Here is a 5295-nt window from a genome sequence, read left to right as displayed (position 1 = left end):
AGTGTGGGGGGTTTTAAAGCGGAAAATTGTCTCCAGCCACCTCTTATAACTTCAGAAAGCAGAGGCTGAGTTATTGGTTCCAGCATCTCTGGTTTGCCTCCACATCCTCATCAACAAACAGAGAAAGAGAGACAGAGAGGAAAGAGAGAGAGGGAGTGACCAAAAAGTTAATGAGAGAGAGGGTCGCCAACATAAAGAGAGAGAGAGAGAATGAAAGAAAGAGAACTGAACTCTGTCCTTTTAATAATTACACAAACTTCAAAGGCTGCTTCCTCGTTAAAAGGGACATAATTTGCCATCCTTTGAAGAAGTAGAAAGAGAGAGAGAGAGAGAGAGAGAGAGAGAGAGAGAGAGATGGACAGAGAGGGAGGAGTCACGTTTGTCATACCAGGAATTGAAAGAGAGAGAGGGGTTTTCAAATGTATTACTTTTTCTGCACACTTTTTCTGCACACATTTCTCTGCACATGTTTCTCTGAAAAAAAAAGTCCCCTCAGACACAGAGAGATGGGGAGAGATCGCAAGGAAGAAAGAAGATAGATAGAGAAAAAAAATAATAATAACAGTGCATTGGCCCATGTAGTTAGAAAACTACCATGGCTGATACCCATGTTATTGCTATTGAACAAAGATAATGAAATCATTTGCTATCATTTACAGGTTCCATCTAAATCAGGGAACTTAATCTGACATATCTTAAAAACTACCTCATAGAAGAAAACTAGATCTAAATGTAAGTCTATGATCATTCATATTTGCATGAACTTTTGTACATAGGCTTTTGTCTACTGTCTACTGGTTCACACGGCCAAATGTGGTATTATTATATACTGTATTATGAAGACTTGTTATTTAATTGTGACTTGAGGACTCGGAATTCAGCTCAATAGGCTTCTAAATCTCTTCACAACACCAGTGGTCACAGTAAAGATGGACAGAGGCAATGAGCAGAAGTGTACTGAACACCTTTAACCCTGAAAAAACAAAACAGGCATGTGTTACTGTAATTACCCAAGTGTAATTAAGGAAATGAGTGTGAATGTAAAAGCCAAACATTTTTACCATAATGTGCATTTTGATCATGGAGTTAGGCTTAACTGTCATTATGGGCATAGTGACTTTGTGATTGCTGATACTTGTCCTGCCGAAATCACACATTCATATGTCCTGCCAAAAGGGGTCCGACACTGGTCACACTGTCTGTGCTCTATTCCAGTTGGTGCCTTAAGAGCCATGTCCTGCCTCAGAAGTGAGAAACTAACTCTTTACACCCTTGGGTTCCAATTTGCAGGAGCAAAAATATGCCAAAATGTGAGCAAAGTCGTCCCTCTTAAATATAATACTTATAATAGACAAGATGAGACATATTCCATTGGGAGTTTTGAATACTGCAAAAAATCATCCTGCAAAAAACTGCTGTAGAGTACTTTGAATTGTTCTGTATATTTTGCTCTGCTCAGCACTATTTGCCCAAGAAAATTGGAGCCCCAAGTGTCTTTCAGCTAGAATCAGCTTTGAATAGATATTTATTATGAATGTTTATGTTTGAACCAGTTATAAATCTAATGCCACAGTGATTTTATTGCTTTGTATTGTCAGTTCTCAGAAAGGGCCTTTAGACAAACCCGCCTAGTCACATATTTATTGTGCTTTTAGATACATGCATGCTTAACAGACTTAACATACACTTTGATGCTTCGGGGGATACATTATCCTATTTGGTTTTGCATACTGTACAGTGAAAGCACAGTGATATCCAGATATACTGACTAATTGAAATGAACACAACTGAATTTGTTCAAAGATGTACCACCGTACCACCGTACACCGGTTCAATATGTATTTCCTTTGTGATAATAAGGAATAATAATAATAATAATAATAATAATAATAATAATAATAAGTCCTTGGGTAGTACTGACTAAATAGCACTTCAGGTTGTCAATGTTTGATACCATTCCATGCATTACAATGAGCCTGTCCTCTGATTTCTACCTCCACTAGCCTTACATTTCTCCAGCCCCATCCCTCAGCTGTTTACAGAAAAAGTGGAAATGGTGTGTCTTTTCTCCATATCGTGTTTCGCTGCAGATAGTCACTGCTAAATGGGCAATCTGGGATTAGTACATACATTTTGGGATTTTTAAATGAATGTAGCCTTAAATTAAATTATGTAGCCTTTGATTCTTGAAAATAGAATTTAATATAAAGGCCTCATGACCTTAGTTCAACTGTCTTACCCCATCAGAACCTAAAATATAAGCTTGTTTTACTCCATTGTTTTTATTATGAACTATATAATAATCATTTATATTTGCATGAACATGTACAGTGTACAGTATGACATAAGTATGTAGGTTACAGCAGTTGCTAGCCTACAGGTACAAGCCCTAGTCTGAGGAAGACAGTCGGCAAATGGACTGGGTAAACAGAGTTAAAACCTTTGAATGAGACAGGTTCATTTTAAAATAGTTTATTTTTATAGTGCTTTTCATTATAAGCTGAAATCCCAAAAAGCTTTACAATACATTAAACAAATTAGCAAAATAGCAATAAAAGCAACGTTTTCCACATTTTGTTGTGTTATAGACTCAATTTAAACTGGATTAAATTAAAAGAATTTGCCAATCAGTCCACACACAATACCCCAACATATTTTTTTAAATTTCAGTAAATGTATTAAAATTGAAATCCTCATGTACATAAGTATTCAGACCCTTTGCTATAACACTCTTAAAATTAGCTAAAATGCAAAAATGTCATCAACAAATCACTCAATAAGTTTAATTGAGTCCATCTTAGTGCAAGGATAATAGTTCCTGTAATTTTGGAATTAATATCTTTGTTTTTAGTATTCTCTGATTTACCTCATACAAAAGTGAAATAAAAAGACCAGTGCAAGACATACAGGTAACTCAGGTACAGTAGATTGGCACGTAGAATCAGGCAGGGAAAATGAATTAACTGAAGGCAAGTTGGTAAATGAGCCTTTAGTCCAGTCTTAAAAACATTGATTTGAGGTGTGCATAGGTGGTAGAGTAGGTTGTTCCAGAGTCGAGGTAACCAAGGAGCAGAAGGCTTGGTCACCCAATTTGCAATTAAAACTCTAAAATTGTAAAAGCTTACATTGTGTATGTGAGAACGTGAGCTGCAATTGCTTAGCATATGTTTTAATTTTATTAAAACACATCCTAGCCTACATCAAGCCATATGAATGTAACTGTAATAGCTGAGAACTTAAACAGTGATCACAGCAGAATGACCAGAAGCGCCCACAACCACACTTGTCCTGAAATACAAACAGAAGGGAATATTTGTTAATTACCTGAGGGGAATTAGGGGCCAGTGTAGTGCCAAACTCGTTAAGTGTAAACAAACAACAACAAAACTCTATACTTTACCATAATGTATGTATGCATCTTGGTCAGCGGCAGAATCAGTTTTAGCAGTCATTGTTGGCATAGTGACATCATGATTGCTGATACTCACTAAGGAGCAAATAGAGAGATACAAATAATACGAAAACAGAAAACATAACAGTAGGTATCAATACAAATGGTAAACCAATGTATGAAGTGTGTGTGTGTGTGTGTGTGTGTGTGTGTGTGTGTGTGTGTGTGTGTGTGTGTGTGTGTGTGTGTGTGTGTGTGTGTTTCTGTTAGTAGTGTTCAGTCTACCTCTGGACCACCAAGCCAGGTCCAGTACACCTAAACTCATTTATTTTCCACCAATAAACCATAGTTTCCACCAAGAAATCAGACACTATCAGAGGAAAGTTTACCAATGAAGTAGAGACACTCTTCCTTCACCACTTCACTCTTGTCCTGCGTAAGAAAAATGGGGATAAGGGAAGAAATGGGAGGGTTGAATACTCTAGGTTGGTCCACAATTACCCAGCCAGTAAGCGCTTATCGGGCCGGAGTGACTAATCAGCCAATACTGGACTCTGGTAAAACGGTAAAATGATGGCATCCATCATGGATGCATACATTTCAGCTTTTTTTGGTCCCAAATCACTCCAGGTAAATGGTTTATGCTGCTATTGGCCCAACAGCGGGCCACTAATGATGGATTGACAGTCGGCTTGTCACTAGTAGAAACTAGTACGTTGACACTAGTACGTTGACACTAGTACGTAGACACTAGCACATTGGCATTCCGATGGAGGGCCTCCAGTTGGTTTGCCAATGAGCGTCAGCATGCTATTGGTAGACCGACGGCTGGCATGCCATTGGTAGACCAACAGTTGGCAGTTGGACCACTGTTTCTGGGGTCGGCTTGTCGCTGTTAGGTCATCGTAACGTCGATGAGCCAAATGCCGCCACGCCGATAGCTTTTGCCGACAGAGGGCCGCTGAGTCTGCCGAAACGAGCCACTAATGGGCCACCACAAGCTTGCTAGCTGGGTTAAGTAGCACCCTCTTATGAAACGTTATGTAGTCTCATAGCCTTAGGAACATTCATAGAGCCTTTGCAGTCAAAGAGCACAGTGAGACTGAGGGTGAATATCACCTACCTCGGGGCAAACATACGTGAGTGTAACATTGACACATTCACTCAGGGTGATGGTAGCAGAGGACACCTCCTTGCATGGAACCCGACATTCACTAGTGCCATTGTAGTAAGTGGCAATTTCCTACAGCAAAGAGAGATCTCATTATATCAACATCATGTATTCATTATCATATAGATGATGTCATGCCTCAATAGATTTTGTCACACATTTGACTTTTTATGGTCTCCAGTCACAGGGCTCCAGACTTCTCTGCTGATAGCATATTACAGTGATGGTGATGTGTATTTAAGGTGTTTCACAGAATGTCATCAAAGGAACACATGCAATGGAAACAAAGAACTTCTCATCAAAGATGCACACACTGTGCTTCACTTGACCTACATTTCATTTTGGTCCAAAGACTTTCCTCAGAGCCAGAGTTATGCAGAGTGTCAAAATAAGGTTGATGAAATGTTACGTCCTTCATACAAATTGAATTGTTGCAAGTGTTTTCTGTTCGTGCTGACCTTTCCATTGGAGGTCCAATACTGATGGCATTGCCCATGCACTATTCCAAACAGCGCATTAAGTGTGACTGCACCCTGGCCACATCTGTAGTTTTGGTACTTCTCTTCCACCAGAGGAGCTGAAAACACTAAGACAGATGAGAGAGAACATGATGAATCTGTAACTTGGCATGTATTGTATAATATGTGGTATTTTTATCAGAAAGTCCCTATTGAATATAAGGGAAGTCCCCACCAATAGCTAACAGTTTACCGGTCATCGCTGACAAGATGGG

The sequence above is a fragment of the Argentina silus genome (genome assembly GCF_951799395.1).
Source record: "Argentina silus genome assembly, chromosome: 10".
Classification (NCBI taxonomy): domain Eukaryota; kingdom Metazoa; phylum Chordata; class Actinopteri; order Argentiniformes; family Argentinidae; genus Argentina; species Argentina silus.
This window is presented reverse-complemented; position numbering follows the sequence as displayed.